General features: G+C 40.2%; 1 protein-coding gene and 1 pseudogene across 2 annotated transcripts in view; both read right to left on the minus strand.

The window, feature by feature from the left end:
* Positions 1 to 22,663, minus strand: part of SYNPR (synaptoporin) — a 296,686-nt gene that overhangs the window by 57,350 nt on the left and 216,673 nt on the right. The gene's annotated exons all lie outside the window — the stretch shown is intronic.
* Positions 15,309 to 15,923, minus strand: LOC137773988 (TM2 domain-containing protein 2 pseudogene; annotated as a pseudogene).

A 22,663-nucleotide genomic window follows, 5' to 3' on the forward strand; every position in this document is an offset into this window, starting at 1 on the left:
ACCCCACACCATCCCTGGAAAAGAACTCTTAGGGACTGACTTGGTGCCTTTAAAGCTAACATCAAGAATGAGACTTTGTCCTTCACACTGCCCAGGGGAAGGCATGAGGTAGCTTCCTCCCATCGCCCATCCTAGTCTACATACATGTTTGTGGTCCCAGGCAGTCCTTTTCTATGTCCTGCTTAATCGCACCCTGCTTATCCAAGCCAGCCTCCTGAACTTCTGTCTCCAAATAACTCACCCCAATTTGGAGCAATCTTCCATGAAAGACCGTTGTATACAATGTCTAGCAAGGATTCTACCAGAAAGACTTTGAATTTTTCAATGAGGCCAGTGATACCAAGCTATTCATTGAAGGGTCCAAAAAGTCTTCAAAAGGAAAACAGTATTTAGTCATTGGAAAGATTTCAAACAAAACAAAACCAAAAATGCTTCTCCTGTGTTTTTTTCTTCTTGAGTCATAGAATGCTTAAATGGAAGAGAGCAGAAGCTAAATCCACCTTCTTCCCCTGATAGTTAGAAATCAAGGTCTAAACCATGTGAATATATGCTGCAAATAAGTCTTGCAGTTAATTTCATATTCAATATTTTTACTTAGCTCCCTGGAAATACTTAACGTTTCTGAAAATTCTAGATCAGAACTCTTCAAACTGTGGTTCAAAGACCCCTGAGGATATCTGAAACCCTTCCAGGGGGGTCATGAAATCAAAACTATTTTCACAATAATACTATTGTGAAATAGTATTATTATATTATAATAATATATAATAATATATTATAAGATAGATAAGATATTATAATAGTATTATTATAGTAGTATAATAGTATAATAATATTATAATATATTATAATAGTATTATTATTAAATAATAATACAAAGATACTATTTGTCATTTTCAATCTCATTCTCTTGCAGGTATATGGTGGAGTTTTCCAGAAGGAAAACTGTTGTGGGATGTAGCCATTGTTCTGATGGCTAATAAAACGTGTATTTGCATATTTTTATATTTTATACATTTCTTAGCTTTGATTTCTAATACGGTAATCTTCTAAATATTCATAGACATAGTCCACACAAGTGAAAAGTTCTTTGTGGTCTTCAATCATTTTTAAGAATGTAGAGGGGTCTTGGGACTTAATGTTTGAGAATGGCTGCTCTAAATGATGATTTTTTTACTTTCCCCAAATTTTTCATTTTTCTTATGCCTGTTTTTGATATTCAAGTTATATGGGCATGCATGGCCTGATACTGAGGACCTATCATGTGCACGTCATCACACTAAGCAATCGTTTTTATTGTTATCAGCCAACGAGTGTGTAGAGTATGTATTAGCTCCCTGTCCTTGGCAAATACTGAATAAAGGGCTCTTGTATCGGAACTGTAGATGACACTACCTAGACATCCTCTATCCAGCTGACTGTGCCTGCCTCACCTAGAGGGCATACACCTTTATCTCAGATTATGAGATGAAGATTCAGATGATAATAAACATAGAATTACATGCAATATTATATGTGCCTTACTCCATAACAAGGACCAGCTCTGTGTACTCTCCAATGAGGATATTTTGCTGAATTCATGCTCCTTATGTTACAGCTCCCTTCCGTCTTCCTCTTCCCCCGTCCTTACCATGCACAGGCTCGTTTCTTTTTCTGCACTTTCCCACTTAAAGTACTACTCAAGTACATTTCCACAAAGAAGCCTTTTCTGAGGATTACATGCCTCACTACTTTCCCCATCTTTGAGTTACACGTGCTTCTGTTTTCTGCACTTAGCCCTTCATGAGTAAAGTGTTGTTTAGACCCCTAGAGTCTGACTACCCACGTTCAAACCTCCACCATTTACTTGCTTTGTCACCTTAGCAAATTTCTCAACTTCTTTGTCTGCAGAGGATGCTAATCCCAGTATCTACTTCTTAGGGTTGCTGCAAGGATTAAATGATATGATATACATAAAAAGCTTATTAGCACTGTGCCTGGTACAGAGTAAGTGCTCACTAAATACTATCATTATATCTGATGGAATGAAGAGCTGTGTGCCATGTCGCAGACACAGGTGATGCCCTGTACCGTATTTCCTTGGCCTACCTGAGTTCAGGCAGCTGCTGGAGATGTTGATAAACCTCCCATCTTACGCTCTCTTCTCTGTCTGAGGGCCTTCCTTGGCCCGAGGAAGCCTGTTCTGCTGCAGGGAAGGGCAGTTGGAAGTGTGTGCGGGGTTAACTCTCTTGAATGCAGCCTGTAAACACTTGGGGATAAAAGTCCCAGCCTCCCTGGCCCCTGGTCTTAGGAGTCTTGGGTGTGTTCCACACAGTTTCTCAGAGGAGGCCAGCAGGATTGGGTCCCAGTTGCCCATGGTGGTAACCTGCTCACTAATGCAAATTCTTTTGGCTTTTCTCCCTTCTCTGTCTCACTTTCTTCACTTTTTTGCTTGTGCCTCTTGGGATCACCTCACACAAGAGCTCCCTGTTCCCAAGTCTTTGTCACAAGGTCTGCCTTGTGGGGAACCCGAATTAAGACAGCTCCCAGCAGTTTCAACTGTTAGAGTCATTTCTCAGGGTACATTTACATAAGGCAGGGATCTCACCCTTTTTCTTTTAATTGAGGTATAATTGACATATAACCTTGTATTATTTTTAGGTATACAACATAATGATTTGATTTATGTATATATTGTGAAATTATTACCATAATAAGTTTAGTTAACATCCATGACCACATATAGTCACAATTTTTTTTCTTGTGATGAAAGCTTTTATGATCTTAGCAACTTTCAAATACAGAATACAGTATTGTTAACTACAGTCACCATGCTGTACATTATAGCCCCAGGACTTATTCATCTTATAGTTGGAAGTTTGCACCTTTCGACTGCCTTCACCCGTTTTGCCCATCCCGAACCCCTTGCCTCTGTATGGCTTGACATGTCTTGTGGACCTACACCCAAGAACTCCTTGCTGAGTGACTGATATATTTTGAGAAAATTTTTAATATTTAGATTGAAGACAAGGAAGTCCTATGATAGTTCTCATCACAGCTGATGGGCTTAATTTTCTCTTTGTATTCCTGTTAGGTGCAAGTTTGGAATACAAAGTTATGAAAGCTTGACCCCTTTTTGGAAAATTTCACCTAGGAACTGTAAATTGTGAAAATGAGCCATAAACAGCATATATTTAGAAAAGTAACTTCACACTTCGTTTGGTGGATTTTACTTTGTTGAGGAATCACCCGTCTATTGAGTGACTAGTACTAACACACAAAGATGCCAAAATATACATGACAAGCTACAGAGTCGTATATTTTTTTAAGTAATGGAAAACCTTCAAACTATGGAACTGAAGAAGAAGATGTCCTGGTGTAGAGGTGGGAACAGAAATGGGGAAAAGAGAAAAGGCCTTTGTTTCCTTCTACTAAACAATGGCTAGAATAAATTAGGAGTCTGGTCAGGTGAGGTTTATTCTTTCCAGTAAAATAGTTAGGCTCATGTTTGTTTTATTTATGGCTTACAAATGACCTGCCATTTTCAGAAATGTTTTGGGAACTGTAGATTATATAAACAATAAATAATGTTTAAAAAAGTAAAAAATAGAAAGAAAGGTATACTAATAGTGTGTAAGATTAGTATTGAAGACTGTATGGGTAAACTATTGCCATGATAAGTTTGCATAATAAATCATGCCCTAACTCAGAGGCTTATAACAACCTCCTGCCCCTGTGTGCCTAGGTTGGCTGGAGCAGCTCTGCTTGGTGTATTCATGTTATTTCTGGTGCTCAGGATGAAGGGGGGCACATCCACCTGGAGGCCTTTTCTTGCTGATGGCAGAGGCACAGGAAGGTAAGCAGCAACACGCCATGCCTGTTAAGGTCTCATCTGGAAAATGACATACCATTCTGTCCACCTTCCATTGGCCAAAGCAAGTCACCTGCCAAACTCAACATCAATGGGTAGGGAAATATAATCTGTCCTATGTGACCATGGTGACAAAAGGTGGCGTTGCAAAAACTAGTTTGGGGAAGCTGATAAAGAATTGTGACCAATAAGTCTGTCTGCCACAGGGAGTAATATTAATGATCACACTGCTTTCCAATGTTCATTATGTCCCAGTCACCCTGTTCTCCTTCAGTTTACCAAACATCTTATCACCTTTACCTTAATTATTCTCTCTGCTTGAAATTATCTCCCCTTACATTTCTTCCACTTCTATAATGTAAACTCCATGAAGGCAATTTCTTGAGGGTCTATTTTGTTCATGGATGGTGACTTCTCATCTCTCAGATGCCACCAGCTGCTTATATATTGGGATTTGAGTCCAAAAGTCTTATTGATCAAAATTCATTGTATATTCTTAATCCATTTGTCTATGTGATAACTTTGTTCAGATGTTTCAACCCACAATATGCTTAAGTAGCAGGGCATCGAGATATTGTTTTGGAAGGACAGTAATCTGGATAAAATTTATTCACCGGAGGCTCTATTTCCCACCACAAGAGACTCAAGATTCAAAGCCTAAATTATCTTGGGCCTATTGACAACCAAGGCTAAATTCTCCAATGAAATGTTTTAGGATCCTGCAACATAGCTGGTTAATTGTACAAGAGTATTCCATGCAGTAGAAAAAATTACTTGTTCATCCTAGGGAGCTCAGCTTATCCTGGGACATGTGAGAACTGAGTTAGCTTCTCACATTTAGAAGGCAAATATTTATTTATTGTAGCATTGATTTCCACAGGTAATCTGAATTCATCACACAAAAGTATTTAAAGTTTAAGTCCAAGACACTTTCTGAGATCAGACAATATCCTGATATCATAGAATCCTTCAATGCGGAAACATTAAATTTTCTATCTTTAAGCATTCGTTCATTGATTCATTCAGTAAACATTTCTAAGTACCCATTACGTGCCAGACGTCGTGCCATACCTCAAAACACGAAGACAATGCCTCAAGGAGCTTATACACTAGTGGGGACACAGACACATAAACAGATAATTACCATGGAATATGATCTTTGCTGGAAAGAAGACGTGTATAACGTTCACTGGAACCTTCAGATAAATGCAGCTCAAGGTTGAACTAGGGATTCAGGGAGATTTCCTAGTAGAGAGGACATCTAAGCCAACTCATGAAAGAGAAATAGAAAATTTACATGGCAGGAAAGGGGTTAGAGCGGGGACAGGGAAGGGAGAAGAAGTTTGTAGACGAATGGTAAGGTGAGTGGATAGGTATAGAAATGTATGAAAATAGCAAGTCTGGGGAACTACAAGTCACTCCACGAACTTACCATCACAGAGAGATAATGACTGACCATGGTTTTTAGGGTTAAGCAACAGCTTTATTGAAATATAATTAACCATAACATAATACCACAAAATTCATCCTTTTAAAGTGTGCAATTCAGTGTTTTTTTGTATATTTATAGAGTTTAGTACAGTCACAGAGCAACCTACACCACTGTCTGATTTCGGAACATTTTCATCACCCCCAAAGAAGTCTCCTATCCATTAGTAGTCATTCTCCATTCTCCCATTCCTTATCCCCTGGAAACTACTAATATACTTTGTTTCCATAAATTTGCATATTCTAGATATTTCATATAAACAGCATCAAACAATATGTAGCATTTTGTGACTGGGTTTTTTACTTAGCATAATTTTTTTTTTTTTTGGCCGTGCCACGCAGCATGCAGGATCTTAGTTTCCCGACCAGGGATCGAACCTGTGCCCCCTGCAGTGGAAGCACGGAGTCTTGATCACTGGACCGCCAGGGAAGTCCCACTTAGCATAATGTTTTCAAGGTTCCATGTTGTTGAACATTCCTTTTATATTGCTGAGTAATATTCCGTTGTATGGATATACCACCTCTTGCTTATCCATTCGTTAGCTGATGGACATTTGGGTTGTTTCCACTTTTGGACTGTTAAAAATAATGCTGCTAGGAACATTCTTGTACAGATTTTTGTTTGGATGTATGTTTTCACTTCTCTTAGGTATACACTGAGGAGTGGAATTGTTGGATCACATGATTTTACATAAACATACTCATATGTTTAACATGTGAATAAGTTAAACACATGAGTATGTTTATGTAAAATCATATGATTTAACAACCTTGGGCAAGTTACATAATTTCTCTGACTCCTATTTTCCTAATACTGAGACACTGTCAAACCATTTTCCAAGGTGGCTGTACCATTTACAATCCCGCTAGCAATGTAGGAACATCCTATTTTTCCTCATCGTCGTTAATACTTGTTATTATCTGTCTTTTTGATTTTAGACATTGTAGTGGGGTTTGATTTGCATTTCCCTAATGACTAGTGATGTTGAGCATACTTTCATGTGCTTATTGGATATCTGTATGTCTTCTTTGGATAAATGTTTATTCAAATCCTTGCCCATTTAAAAACTGAATTGCCTTTTTATTGCCAAATTGTTAGAGTTCTTTATATATTCTGGATTCAAGTTCCTTTTGCAGTTTATGATCTGCAAGATTTCTCTCCCATTCTGTGGGTTGTCTTTTCACTTTCTTGATAGTGTCTTTTGAAGCACAAAGTTGGTTGTTTTTTTTTTAATTTGATGTCATCCAATTTATCTGTTATTTCTTTTGTTGCTTATGCTTTAGGTGCCGTACCTAAAAAAATCACTGCGTAACTCGAGATCATATAGATTTACTCCTATGTTTTCTTCTAAGAGTTTTATAGATTTTTAAGCTTTTATATCATCTATGATCCATTTTGAGTTAAATTTTGGGATATGGTGTGACGTAGGGGGTCCAACTTCATTGTCTTCCATGTCAGTATTCAGTCGTCCCTATACCATTTGTTGAAAAGACTATTCTTTCTCCATTAACAAGCCTGGAACCCTCGTTGAAAAATCAATTGACTGTAAAAGTAAAGGTTTATTTCTGGACTCAATTCTATGCCATTTGTCTGTATGTCTATTCTTAGGCCAATACCACATTTTCTTGATTACCCTGATTAAAAAAAAAAATGTCAGAGAACTACATTACACCTCTACCTTTAATAAACTATTCAAGAGGCAAACAGACCCAAGGGTGGAAAAATTAATCAATTAGTTTTTTTAATCTCAATTTAGTCATAATATAACAACTGAAAACCATTTTCAGAGTAAGTAGAAAGAATTACAGGTCATCATGTTCTCTATGAAAAGCTCTTTTATGCTGATGGATCTTTTTCCCTACCCACAAACATTTCCTGGAAGTCACATTTTTGAATCACATTATAAATTCCTGCCTTTAATATGCATTTATTGAGAACCCGCTCTTTGCAAGTATATTTCATCTAAATGCTTCAGAAAATAATTTCTAAAGTTAATAACCATGTTTGTAATGGTATGTATTAATATATGTGTAGTGTATTCATTTTCCATATCAGTATTTTCTGTATTTTACTTTATTATTTTACTTTCTGCCACTTAGCTGTGCAACCTTGGGCAAGTTACATAATTTCTCTGACTCCTATTTTCCTAATACTGAGTACCTCCTCTCATTGAGTTCTTATAAATATTAAATGAGAAATGCATATAAAGATCTTAGTAGAGTGTCTGATACACAGAAGCACTTAAAAGGCTTAGACTATTAGCTTTTACTATTAGAGTATTAGTAGGAGGTGCACAATGAGTATCTGTTGAAAAAATGTAATTTTCATGTGTTAATTAAAGAACTGGAAATGGACAATAATGCAATTCCTAGAGTTCTGTTTCACTAAATAAGCTCAGTTTGTTTATCTTTCCGCCTAGCTGTAACTTGGTCCCATACCCACATGAGAAAGTAGAAAAGTGTTGACAGACATTTAGTTACCTTAATGTTTCCACCAACTCTTATCTCTGATTTAGTCTTTATTTGATGACTTCTTCCAAGATTGGTCCTTTTATCTTTCTATAAAAAAGATGGTTTTCTAAGCAATTTAACAGGTAAAAAACTCCTGAAATATGTGGGCAACACGAATGATGAATAAACTATTTGAAAGCACTTGTCCAAATGTACCGTACTTGAATTTCAAGTCTAATCTACTTAATAAATAAAAGTTTCCTAGTGTCTCATCTTTCCCATTAGCTATAAGGGAGTTTCATTCCTTTAAATAGTTTTCTGACTTGTATATTTTCCAAGGTAAACGGTAGTGGACATTAGCTGTGCTTTGGTTACCAAGCACTCATTCTCCTTTCTCTTATTAATAGCACCTTGATTTCTTTTGGAGAATCACATCTCTTGGGGGATGGCATCTGTTCTACAAAAGGAACATTCCTGAGCCAAGAGGGGTGGGTGTGTGGCCCAGCTTAGACAACTAGATTATGTTTTTGGATTTTGGACCTTGAGTGGTATTGTGTAAGAATGGGATGAGGGGCTGAGTTGAATCATTCCTATAGCAATGCACAGATTTGACTACGAAATGAAGCCATTCCTTAGCCATATATGGTTTCAACCATATATATGTCTTGAGCTGCTTTGTTTCCTGTATTTTTTGCAGCCCAGTTCCTCAGCATTCCCTTTCATTATGTGAACATCCCTAAATCCTTCCAAGAAATTACTTCACTTTTACTCAAAGGCAATTTCTGTTACTTGCAACCTCCCAAACTCTGAGGGATACAAAGTCTGCCTCCATCCCTGCCCATTCCCAGACCATCCAAAAGAAGTAGGGCTACTTTTAGCAAGTTTTCGGTATGCATTCGTTTGTTAACTCATTTAATCTCCCAAAAAACCCATCCGTAAACTCCCTTGAAAGTCTCCTTTTCCTTCTAAGTTTCAGAAACTCTTAAGAGTTCCAGAACTCTCCTCCAAAGTATTTGATTGAAACCATGTGTGATAGAGAAAGTGACATTTGATAATGATGGAGAAAACCACAAAATCCTTCTTTCCCCTCCATCCTTCAGTTTTTCAATAAATATCTAATGAGGGCATACTTGCCCTGTCCTAGATGCTAGAAATACAAAAATGACTAGGACTGAGTCTTGTCCCTGAGAGAGCCTAGAGTCTAGTAGGGGAGATAAGACACACAGAAATAGTGGTAATGCCAACAGAGACTGTGATAAGAGCTACAACTGAGGTACAGATCAAGTGCTAAAAGAGCACAAAGGAGGGAAGATTAATTCAGGCTGGAAGGACTGGGGAAGATTTCAGGGGAGGAGGTGAAACTTCCAGCCGACTAATCCTCCTGTAAGTGTCCAGTGGCCAATCATCTCCAGGAAATGGAGTTTGCAAAATTAAGCCTGGCCTGCAGAAGATCGTTTATTTTCTCTTAGCATGCCATATTACAGTTTCCAAGGTTTATGCCTTCTTGGCCAATGTACTAAATTGCTTAGGACAGGACTGAGAACATAAGGATGTCAAACCTTGCTGGTCTGTGCCTAGTATGTCTGGGGCCTGGTGTTTGCATCATTCTAGTCAGTGGGACCAAGAGACAACTGACCGTGGTCTGAATTGGGGCCAATGTGTTTCTCAGCAGTCTTTAAATATGGTTTAAAATTAACTACCACCTCCAAGTAGCCACGTGGGCTTATTTTCTTCAAATGGGGACAGCGGCTACACCAAGCCTGCAACTCGTTCTCAGCTGCCTTGAAAACAGATATTCCTTTCACACCCTTTTATTTCCACATCTTCCTTTCTTCTGCCCACATAATATGGCCAACGTTCTTCTTCATTTTAACAGAGAAAGGATGCTCTGAATAAATCTGGGATGGACAATTGGTCTGACAGAACGGGCCTGAAAAACTTATTACTGTTCACGGTCATACTGGCAGGGGTTTTGCGTGAAATGCTCCTTTCATGCTGCTAACCTTGAAGACATTAGGAGGCAGTGTTATTTGGAACACAAAATGTTGTGTACCTAGGTGACAACGAATTCATCTATCTAGCCAGAGAGTATATAATTGAAAGAGAGAAAGCCACTTCTTTTTTTAAAAAGTTCCCATTTTTCCAAGAGGACAATTAAATTTGATAAAATAAGTAGCCCAGTGTCCCCTTTCATCTACCTACAAAATTCACATTGTGGACAGTGTTTACATTAGTCTTCTATCGGACAAGAGCAAAGGGAAAAAATGGAAGGCCATTGCTTCTTACAGAGTTCAGGAAGAAAGACTTTGTACGTCATTATTTTATTGAACTCTGCTGTGTGAACACGTTAGGGATGGTGCTTCTGGGGCTCACATTCCCAGAAGCTCCTTGGAAACAACATAACATTCCTATAGAAGTCGGCAGAAAAGAGGAAAGAAGGCTTCAGTGGGAATTCTAATGCTACCCTGATTTCCCCAGCCTCAGTGCCCTGAATTTCCAGCTCAGTTCAGTGACCACTGGCATGTCCTAACGATCTTTCATACTTGGGAAGGGGTGTAGATAGAGAAGGCAGAGGTCTTCAGCGCTATGGTCCTTCATTTTTTCCCAGTGGGGAAAAAGTCACTTCTGAAGTTTATCCTATAGGGCAGAGGAGATTTCTGGGGCCCAATGGGTGCATACATATTTGCTGTTATGCGTTGAATTGAGTCCTCCATAAAAGATATGCTGAATTCTTAATTCCCAGTACCTCAGACTGTGACCTTATTTGGAAATAGGGTCACTGCAGATGTAATTAATTAAAATGATGCCATGCTGGAGTAGGATGGGCCCCTGATCCAATATGATTCGTACCCTCACAAGAAGATGGCCACGTGAAGACAGAGACACAGGGAGAACGCCATGTGACGACTAAGCCAGGGAATGCCAAGGATTGCCAGCAAACCTCCAGGAGCCAGGAAGAGGCCAGGAATGGTTCCCCTGCAGGTTTCAGGGGGAGCCTGGCCCTGTTGACACTTTGGTCTCAGACTTCTAGACTTCAGAACTATGAGATAATTAATTTCTGTTGTTTTAAGCCATGCAGTTTGTGGTACTTTGTTACGGCAGCCCTGGGAAACTCATACATTTGCTTAAAACTCTCCTAGATTGTATTTTATTGATACCTGAGACTCAGACATCCAGGTCAGTGGTCCACTTTATACCTACCTCCTCCTCCAAACCATGTCTTTTGCTCTACGCTCCCTGAGCATCTCCTAAGTTTCCCATATGCTTTCCCACTTCTGGGAGTGTGCTGCTTTCCTGGCACAGCCAGAACCCGGGACGCCGGGTCTGCGCAAAGTCTACTCAACATTCAAAGTCAGCTCAAAGGGAAAACTCCCCCATCAATCCTGAGTGAGCAAGAGTAACACTGCTCCCCAAAGCGGACTGTTTGTACCAGCACTCTGCTTGCCATTTAGCCAGCTGACTGCATGTCTAGGTTCTCTCCATATATTGTAACTCTTTAAAAGTTGAGACTGTTCACTTCCTTTTGTATCTCTGAGATGCTTGCTTCTCAAAGTACAGTCCTCAAACTAGGAGAATAAGTTCAGAGAAACTCAGTCCCCATCCCAGACCCAAATCAGGATCTGCATTGTAACAGGCTCCTGTGAGATTGCACAGATAGTAAAATTTGAGAAGCAGCCCCTAGAGGACCTTGACATACCAGCGACTATTTATTGAATGTATCCTTTGCGTCTGCTACTTAGCTGAGTGTTTTTACTGACATTATTCCAAATTAGACATCTCAACAAGACTATTGGCAATTCTTCAAGGTACGTATTTATTACCCCATTACACAGATGAGAAGATTGGAGGGAAGCTAGATTGGAAACTGCAGGGAATATTCCCACCTCTCTTCCCAGTTCAACACAACTCCCATGACTTGGCCTACCTAGTGGTTTTTCAGGCAACACTCGTAGCTGTGCAGGGGGTTGGAAGTTCAGGGGGAAATCTGAGCATCTGTTGCTGACATAGGCCTCTTTTTGCTAGCTTAACACTTAGCTGATGAACCCGTGTCTCTCCAGATACTCCATCAAAAAAGGGTTCCATGGAAACACTCATTTTGGGAAATGCTGCAAATTACACAGCCTTCTTGCATATTAATAGTGTAGAGCCACCTATTAAAGGCTTCATTCTATGACCTCGGTAAATATACCTACTTAGCTTGGTTTAACTCAGTTTTCCGTAAAGTTTATTCGACTCCAAATTAAGGTTGTGTAACAGCCATTCACATTCTGTGAAGGGCACTTTGGTTTAAAATGAGATGTTAATGACAAAGGGAGATTAAGAGAGAGGTTCAATTCATGGGTTGCTTTTTAATTGAGAGAGAAACAGACACACACACACACAGAGAGAGAGACAGAGACAGAGAGAGAAAGAGAGATTTCTCTCCTGTAGTATTCTTCGAAGTGGAAGTTTTCTCAAAATGAGGTATTAGCATGTGGGAAGAGCTAGAACCAGCATGAGCTCCTGAACCACTAGGAAGAACGGTTCATTTCTCTACGCATTATTTAATATAACGTCCTCCCTAGAATCTTCTGTTCCATGCTGTAACTCAAGACAAAGACCTTTGATAAAATTAAGTAGGATGCTAATTCTGAAGCACAATGGGAAGATAAAGTGCCACATTAAATCATACTAACTTTTAAAAATGATCACCAAGGTCATAGGCTTGACACATGGGGGGCGTGGTATTGCAAAGTAGCAGGATAAAGCCATGCAAAAGACATTAATTACCCATCAGGGTGTTGCTGGGGAGAGGGAGCAGGAAGGCTTATGCATTTGGCTACCAGAGGAAATCTCTTTTCAAGGATTCTTTTCCTCTTGAGATGAAGGACTTCGTTAAGAGCCTTTTTGCTTGGGGTGGACTCCGGATAGTTCCAAGGGTAGATTTATCTGGATTCCTGGCACTGATGAAGAGCAGCTCCTGGTCCACAGAGCTTCTCAGGGTTCTGGCAAGTAATGCCCCCATTCTCTGGAGTTTTTATCAAGGACAGGCATCCCTTTAATGCAAGTCTAGGGCAGTGGTTGGTCACTGCCTGTGCAATTACAACGGAAATGACAGGATGGGGTTTCCCAGGTATTTTCTTTTCAGAAATAAAGAGTGGATTTGAGGTTGGTTATTTGGAAGTAGGGATGTCTTCCTGAAGCTCCTCTCTGTGAGGACATGGACACAATCACCTGAAATGCCTTTTGGATGATGCATCTGCCATCTGTTATACAAAGAGACACGAAAGCAGGCAGATTGCAAGTGCTACATGGGTTTTCCACTGAAGTCCATAGATATTTTTTTTTCACGTTTAAAAAAATATTCCTTTATTCAAATAGTTTTTCAGGTTGTATCACATTTGGCCAGGGTTTGTGAATACAGAGGATGGGCATCACCTAGAAGCTGCACTGGAACTGACAAATGCGGACCATCACAGAGGAATGTAAAGATTCTCAGGCTGTCACCTAGCAGTGGAAACAACTTTGATCCCCATCACCTCTTCTGTGAGAAGGGCTTCTTCCATAAAAGAGAAACTTTAATAACTTACAGACTTTTACCTCTTTACCCAAGCTCTTCCTCCTGGAAACATTAACAATGAATGATTTTGAGTCTGAAAGCTGCCACAGTTTATTTTTTATTTTTAAAAGAAAATAGCTTTTGATGGGGTTTATGAATATCCTGAAGGAGATTTTTTTTTTTTTTTAACTTGTGAGATGAAGCAGGATTTGTGGTTTTAAAGTAGTATCTTATTTGGGGTAAGATTTCAATTTTAGTTTGTTTTCCAGATTTTTCTTAGAAGTAAGTTTTTTTTCTTTTTCTTTTTAAAAACGGGCATCCTTGAACCCTCTTAAGTTCTATGCAAAATTTTATGTTTCTATGCATTTTTCTGGGGAGAAGGTCCAGTTTCTTCATGACCCACAACAATTTAAAATATACTGCCTTAGAGTGTAGAGATTATAAGTAAGAATCTATCAATTATTACTGTTATAAAGAAGGTTAAGGTCAATGTGGTACAGAACTTTCAGGACAAAATAGAATAATCTGTTTTAACTTTTACATAATTGCCACCATTTAATACCATAAGAACAGTGGTCATATTAATCAGGGATAATGAAGCTGAAACTCTTAGGAAAACTGCTTCATAATGACAGAGCATATTCAGAGTTATTTTAACTGGGATTCTTGGTCTTTATGTCAATTATTATGAGACTAAACTTTGAGCAGTTCTACCTTAATTGTTTCTAGAATTTATAAGTTGCCCAAATAGCAGGCTCTTAGTTTGATTTACCTTCCAAACCCCATTTTTACCTTATATTTAACAGTTCTTTTCAACTCAGATTGCAAGGGATAGGAACTAAGTTTTAAAAACCACTTATAATTCAGAACATTTTCTTTTATTCCCAGTGATTTGGGAACTCAAAACCTTGGCTGTCTCTTTCCCTATGACTGACTGCTGTAGCCCACGCTGAGAGATTCTGGTACCATGCTTATTTTGACAGAATGTGTTCAGTTTCTCTTTGCCCCCCGAATCACATCCTAACTCTACCCAGCACTAAGTAGTAATATCCTTTAAGGAAGAGTCTGCTTTTCTTTCCAAGGGCACGAGGTCCCTCATATTTTCTTACCTAATCATGAAGAACAGATTTATAGTTACTTGTATGAAATCTTTTTTTTTTTTTTTTTTTTTTTACCAGTCTACAGCATGGGCTCTCTAAACTGGTAAATACTACTTTTTTGATAGGACAAGTCTGCCAAGAGGATAGCTGAACTCAGACATGTTTAGCTATCCAAAACATAATTGGAAAGAGGAAATTACTGTACTGGATATATTCCCTCTCAGGCATAATAATGATGAAACAATAGGGTTTATTAACAGGCTCAGTTCAAATGCTTAGCTTTAAGCACAACAAATATAATTTTGAGTTTCACTCTACCTACTGAAAACACCCAAATGAGCATTCCAGGTTGGCAACATTTATTCTGCAATTTAAATTCAGAAAGTCAGAATTTCAGTGTGTATTAAAATCCATCGCCGTTTCTACTTCTGCTGAAGATTTTCATTGGTTCAGCTTCCCATCTCCACCGCATGAGGACTCAGGGTCACAAAAGACACAAGGCTAAAAATATTCACTTTACTTATCCTGTTGGGTCCACTTGCTCCAAAGGATTGATTATACAGCAGCGCACAGAAATAAAGAGTATGGAAACCCTTCTGCAGCTTATAAGTTAATCACTATCCTTTATATTTTTTGTACATGAGGAAAGGTACAAACTTGATACCCACAATACTGTTTGCTTGTCATTTCTAGTCTGCAAGGTAAAGTTTGGGTTGAAAATCCACAGTCCAAAGAAACCTCCCTCGCCAAAGCCATTCCCTCCAAAGAGGAAGGCAATGGTCAGGACTGATAACAAGGAAGAGTTCTGAGCCTGTAGAGATGAATTCAGGAGACTTGCCTCTCTGGGTCACGGCAGCAGCTCTTTTTAGTAAACAGTGCACTAATTGCTGCCGTCACTTGGCGTCAGCCCTACAGGAATAAGCAAAATAAGGTCAACAAACCACCAAATCCCAAGTCCTCCAAGTGTCAAGAGCTTCCCTACTGCTGTGCCAGCGTGTCTCAGACAGAAACGACCTACTCCAGAACATCCCAGGAAGAAGGAGTCGAGCAAAGTGCTTATGAAGTACTGTCCAGTACACTTTATACAAGGTTTATTCTCTCGTAGGAAGGTCCTAGGACTGGCACATTCAATTCCGTCCAGGGCGCGGCATTGGACGGAGGTGTGTTCCACATCACTGTAGGCCTGACCACCGAACTTGAGACAGCCATAACCAAGTTCCTGGGATGCCGCTGCATTTCCAACATGGTCCACTGGGTCTTCACACTCTATAAATTCATCGGGTCGGTAAGAGCAAAGGATGACTGGAGAGTGGGGTCGCCCTAGTCCCAGCTCGCAGAGCCGGTGGGTGGCGCCAGCGGAGGTGGGCTCGGGCTCGGCGGTAGTGTTGTGCCAGTGGCTCCGAGAGACACAATGCAGCAGAAGGAGATTCCCCATCAGCAAAGCCGCCTGGTCGCAGAGAAGTAAGTAACTCACCGGGCAACCACCTGGCACCATCTTCCCGGGTCCAGGGGCGGAGACCCGGCCTCAACAGCAAACCCCGGCCAGCACCGCTGACCCAGGCCCCGCCTGGTCAGGCCTCTCCAAGCAGCCCCCCATAGATATTTTTTTCACTGTGCCCTGTGAGCTCATTTCCCTATATTATTTGCTGCTATTCTGCCTGGTGTTCCCTCTGTCCAGAATGCCTTGGCCCCCATTTCTGCCTATTGAGATCTTACCCATTCTTCAAGGCCCCATGCAAATTTCTCCTCTTCAGAGAAGGGTTTCCTGATTACCTCCAGAGAAACAAATGCTACCCTTCTGTGGTCTCTTTGGCCCTTTCGTATAGCATTGATCACATTTTGATTTCTACTGTCATAGTGCCCACGGTTATCTCCGAGGTTCACCTTTGAAAATGGGATTGGATTCTATATCTCACTTACCCCCCCGTCACACTGAGCTCATAGCTGATGTTCAGTAAATGCCAGATGAATTGTACCTCAACACTGCAAGAGACTGCAGTTGCAGGTAGGCCAAGTTTATCATTCAGCATCCTGATTTGGATGACTAGATGATATTCCCCTTACTTCTCGGCTTGTGCTTCTTTCTTTTTTTCCCGATCTGCTTCTAGACCAGTGTTTCCCAAACGCCAGTCATTCTCATCACTCTCATGAGTCATATCACATCTGTGGATCTCTTATGCTTCCACTTACTTAATATCTTTCTTTAAATTGATTCCTCTTCTCCTGACACTAACTCATTTAAAAAGTAGACCATTTACCTCGAATTAAAAGTCTAGTATCACTTGCCTTTAATAGAAGATAAATATACATATGAATACAATGAGAATAAAACCTTATTGAATTCACTCATTTGACAAATATTTATTGAGCATTCACTCTGTACTGGGCACTGTGCTAGGAACTGGGATACGGCAATGAACAAGTCCCAGCTCTTTGGGTTTACACTCTATCAGGGAAAATGGAAGATGAACCGCCAAACAGTAAATACACCACAATAAAAGCTATAAAGCAAATGAAGCAGGGCAAAGAGATGGAGAGGAAGTAGGGTACTATTTAGATAAAGAGGTCAGGAAGGGCCTCTCTGAGGAGGTGATATTTGAGCAGAGACCGGGAAGAGCAAATCAGGCAACTATAAGGAAGCAGAGGCTTAAAGAGTGCAGGTAAGAGCAGACATCATGGTCCAGAGAAGGGAATCGCTCTTGATGGTATCTCAAGGCCTCTATGGAGGTGGATTTTATCTCAAGTTCTGGAGGAGGGGAGTGTGGCTGGAGTGTACTGAGGGAGGGGAGGAGCACCAGGAAATGAGGTCAGAGACAGAAGCAAGAACAACAGCATGTCAAGCCTCATGGACTAAGGCAATGACTGATTCATAAAGGGATGGAGATTCTAGAACATGCTACTGCGCTCTGGGAAATAACGCCTTTCGTTCAGTGAAGATCTGAGGGAAATCTCCTTCGGCCTCCTAATTGGAACATCGTTCTTGGTTCATGACCAAACCCTGCAGTCAGCAGTCTTGTCTCCAAGAGATGGGGGCATTTCAGGGGACCCAAAGGGTTCATTGCCTTCTCTCTGGTTCCCTACACTCTTCATCCCTTTTGGACAGTGCCTGGCACACAGCAGACACACCTTCATCCTTTGTGGAATGAAGGAAACGTGTATTGCTTCTGCCTTCCGGATTGCGTCTCTTTGCTTTGGATACTGCTACTCACCCCACCCTGCCAGAGTGAGCAGGGAAGAGAAATATCATCAGCAAAGGCCACTGCCCTTGACTTCTCCTTCTAAAGCAGAGGTTCTCAGTGAGGGCTGTCCACCAAAACCATGTGGAGAGTTTTGTCAAGATACTGATAATGCCTGGGTCTCAGCTGCAGAGGTTCGGGCTTAACTGGTCTGGTGTAAGACCTGGGCATCTGTGGTTTCAAAAGGTCCACGGGTGATTCTTATGTGCTTCAGGCTGAGAACCACTGCTTAAAGGGAAGTAAGCATTTTCACCTCCATTTTCACAGAAGGAGAAATCAAGAATTTCAATTTCCTAGGCTTGCATAAAAACTAGTATTTTGAAGTGATATAGATACATGGGTGGGCAGGGAATAGGAACACACTAGATGTGCGATTCCCTGTGCCAGGCATAGAATATTAAACAAGACAGTATGTAAAGTGCTTTGAAACAAACATGGATTTTGTCATAGTCAGTGACCGCAAAGATCTGTGAAAAGTGTTCAGATCAGAGGGAACGGCAAGTGCAAAGGCCCTGAGGCAGTATTGTATTGGAGGAATTGCGGACAGGAGGAGAATGGTAAGAAATGAAGTCAGAGATGTCAATTTGATTCATTCCCTCTTTACTACCTCAGCAAATGAGGTTTTTTTTCTTTATAAAAATTAACCTCCTGCATAAAGTCTCTTTATCATATGCTACTCTCCAGATACATTCTGTATAGCTGGAATGTCCTTCACCCTTTCTGGTTTACCATATCCTAGTCCAGATTCTCTATGTCCTTCAAAGTTCTATTCAGTTGCCACCACCTTCAGAAAGCCTTCCGTGATCATTCCAGATGGACGCAATCTCTCTCCTCTGTAAACCACCACAGCCTATTCCTTTACCCTTCTAATGGACAGTAGCTCTCTTTGTCTTATTTATCTCTCCAGCCTGTTATGTACCCCCTACCCCCTGCCCCACTCGAAAGACTAGGTCCAGGTCTGAGGTCTCTGGAAGTCCCTTTCTCTTTGCTTAGTGCTAGACCTGCATTATACACAAAACTAGGGCTCAAAAACGTTTATTGAAGAGTTAGCTATGTGCCTCCAATTCTCTTCAACAAGAACAGCAATCCAAACAACCTAAGCACATCTACACAGTAATTAAAGCAACAAACAAAACTGTATTGGCTCTCGGACTCTGAGTGCATTCTCGACTTTCCGACAATGGTTTCTGATCATTCACCTTTGAAAGAACATATTGCAGTTGAAACGAAACATATCAAGCCAGACAGTTTCAGAAAAGCCAAGTCATTTGTTCACTAAGAAGGATCACGGGAGCCAGGAATGAAGACCACAAGGAAATGAAATGCTATCAGTTTCATCTATTTGAACAGTCACTTGGGAGCAGTGCAGAAGAAAACAGAAGGTGGCGAGATGAAAAAAAGAGAACAGATAAAAAGCATTGTTGATATAGACAGTGGGTTGGCTTGCTATGGTCAGCGGTGTGTGACTTTCTGTGGCCAACCTGATTTCTCCCATGCCTATGGATTCTCCCAGAAGGATTCCCTTTATGGTCAGGGACCCTAGTATTCAATGATTGACAAAAACAGTCTTGTTTAACCCAACCACTACTCTGAAGAATGGACAGCATCGTCCCTTTATCACAAATGCTGAAGTTGACCTGTGGCCCTTGGAGGCACCATGGCCTTGGGAATGAGGGTTCCAGCCTTGGGGCTGAATAGCTTGGGCTCCATTTCCAGCTCTGCCCACTTGCTGTGTGATCCTGAGCAATATTCAATGGTAATAATAATAATTCCTTCTTCATAGAGTTGTTTTGAGGGTGGGCCGAGTCCACATATGTAAAACACTTAGGACAGGACCACAGATACAGGTGGCATTCAGTACATGTTAACTCAGTATTCAGAGAGGTTAGGTCGCTTGTCTGAGGCTGGCAGGTGGTAGGGCTATGATTTGAATTTAGGTGTGTCTAAAGGAAAATACTTAGTAGTGATGGGCTAATGCAAATGGAGTTAGCAATGCACTTGAAAGTAGAGAACTGCTCTAATTTTGCTCCCATGCTCACTTGAGCATCACTGAATGGCCAGGGCATTTCCTTAGTACCTTCCTTTTCTTGTTTGTCCATGTTAGAGCCCTTTGCTGAGCAAGCAGGCCTCCAGGCCTGGGACACAGCTAGAGGCCTCCATAAACAAGGCTGTGTGTGCCAGGTGAAGCGGTGTGTCTGTTCCCTCCTCCAGATATTTCGAATCAAGAATTCAGGAATTTCAAGGTGTGGGTATTCCAGACATTATAGAATAATATAGGTGAGGTAAAACTTATCAAGCAAAGATGAAGATATGTCTCCTGATAAGTTTCCATTCATCCATATCCCCTGTTCCATCTCTCTCATATAGAGAAGGAGGATGGACTTAGTGGGAGAGGACATGGGTGATTCTTTGAGTTACCTGTGATCTGGGACTTTGATTTTGATGAAATATATATGCCACATGGTTCACAGAATCTCCGAAGATTCTGAAAGACCCTGGGACCACTGCTGCACTTGTGAAATCATATTGTTTCCAGCCCTCCCTCCTCAATCTGCATCATGAAGTCATTCCTTTCAGTATATGTGCATATTGTCACTCTTGCCACATTGCACCACGCTCATTCATTTCCCTATTTGTCTTCCTTTCTACATTATGAGTGCTCAAGGGCACAGAATGTATCCAGCATACAGCAATGATTAGAATCTCTGGCTTTGGCGTTGGGTATTCCCAGCTACAGCCCTCTCCCTTCTGACCCTGTTCAGATAAATGAAAATGTGTCTACAACCTCTATGTTTGGGGGCAATTTTAACCTGGAATAGATTGGTGCCCCCGAAGTTGCAGCATATGATGTGAATGTGCACGTTTCTATGGAGAATTCAAAGCTTCATCAGATTCTCAAATTGGGTGAGGGGAGGAGGGAACAAGGTTCCAAAAGAAGTTAAGAATTTCTCCTGTAATTAAATAAATTAAGTTTATGAAGTAACTCTGGGCTCTTCACAGTACTTTTTTTCTATAATAAAGAAAAAGGGATGCTATATCCTTGATGTCTACATTAGGAGAGGCAGTTTTTACATCCCTTTAATGCTTTTCCAGTACAGATTCACTTAGTGTATGATTTTTTTCTGTTTCTAAAAATATCTTTTCCTCCATGATCATCCACTGAGATCAAACTCAGGTTTGATCTCACCCTACTAAGCACTTGAAAGCACATGAACTCATTTAACCATTAGGATGATTCTCCAAGTAAACCTTACTATCCCCATTATACGGAAAAGGAAAATGAGACTTAGAGGTAAGATCAGTTCCAAAGCTGTCAATCTGTGCTGATAACCCCTATGCTATATTGTTCTCATCTCTGCTAGAGTCTTCAGTTTATGGATACAAGCTTGTCTAGTTCACTGTTTGGTTCCTAAACCATCTGCGGCTAGAGATGTCAGAATTCTCCTTAAGCATTCAGTCAATACATATGTAGAAAGATCACTCTAAAGCCCACAGTTTATTTTTCCTTTGACTCAGGACGTTAACATCCTCCAACAAGTAGTTCTTGCTTTGATAAACAGACTTTGCAAGGCAGGTTAAATGACATCCCATATATAACACTATTCAAAGCGTTCATGAATTTATATTACATTTTTAGGCAAAGAGAAAAAAGAATAATACATCAAGGATTCTAGTGAAAACATGACCTACAAGTAAAACAAGAGAAATGTTGCTTTCTAACACTTGGAAAGCCAAATGTGTACCAAACTGATATTTAAAGGGAAAGAAAAAATTGACAGAACATAAATAGAGCTAAGTGAGAGGCAGACTCTTCATGGCTTTTGGAACTCTGCTCTGAGTAGTTAAACTACAAAACTGAGTTATAGAGGGGAGTAAAGACCATGGTCTTTGGCATCAGGTAGAGATGGATTTGAATCTAGTTCAACTACAAAATGAAGGTGAAACTTCACTATCTTATAAGATTGTCAAGAGAAAACAATGTCAGCACTGTATAGGTGGTCACTAAGCATTAATATTCCTTCTTCCTTCTTTACAATTTCTCTTCTGATTTGGCCTAAAACCAGTGTAACTGCTTCCAGTGGGCGGTTCTTTAAACATGAATTTGCCTCTGATACAACTGATGTCCTAGGGATACAGGACCTTGCTGATGAGTCATGAGGAGCCCTGGACCATTCTTTAGAACCATTCTAAGAATCCAAGTGATATTTCCAAAGCATGTTCATCCAGAAAGAAGACCAATCCAGTGTTAGATGTCTAAGCTAAGGAAAGACCAGGAAAGAGACACTCTGACATGGGGTGTCCTTTTCTAACCCATCCAAGATGGGCAGCTTGAGTTAGTACCATTTTCTGGGTGTCTTTCTAAATAGCCAATGCTTACTAAACTTTTATATCCTTTGAACAGCAAATCTAACTTCAGAAATTTTTGTTGAAGAAATAATTATTTTTAAAAAACTATGCTGGCTATGTATAAAGGATGCTGATTGCAGCATTGTTTATTTTAGTCCAATTAATTGCTGGACTAGTTGATGATTGGAAACCAACTAATTGTTCACCTGTGGGAACTGGTTAAATAAGTTGTGGTCCATCTGTATAAGAGGGGGGCCTGTGGTCATGATGATGGGAAAAAAATGTAATTTAAATGTTCACAGTGCATTAAGTTTAAGCGTAAGTTAGAAAACATTATGTTCAGGTTGACCCTATTTTGTGTGTGAAAATAGATTAATATGACGATAGTATATATTATACACACAAAATTTGCAAGATGAAAACTCATGTCACATGTCTTCTCATCTGTGTGCTTTTCTGAATTATCCAAATTCTCTACAACAATTTTTTGTTGGTTTTGTAATAAAAACAGAAGTCATTTAAAAAATCTCTAAGACTGTGATCATTCACAATACACATTCTAGTGTCTCAATCTTCCCTTTTCGTTTTCCCAGGCCAAAAGCACATGGATATGCCTCAATTTCTGCTAACAGGCAACCTGGGAAAAAGAACT

Source organism: Eschrichtius robustus, chromosome 12, assembly GCF_028021215.1.
Source record: "Eschrichtius robustus isolate mEscRob2 chromosome 12, mEscRob2.pri, whole genome shotgun sequence".
Classification (NCBI taxonomy): domain Eukaryota; kingdom Metazoa; phylum Chordata; class Mammalia; order Artiodactyla; family Eschrichtiidae; genus Eschrichtius; species Eschrichtius robustus.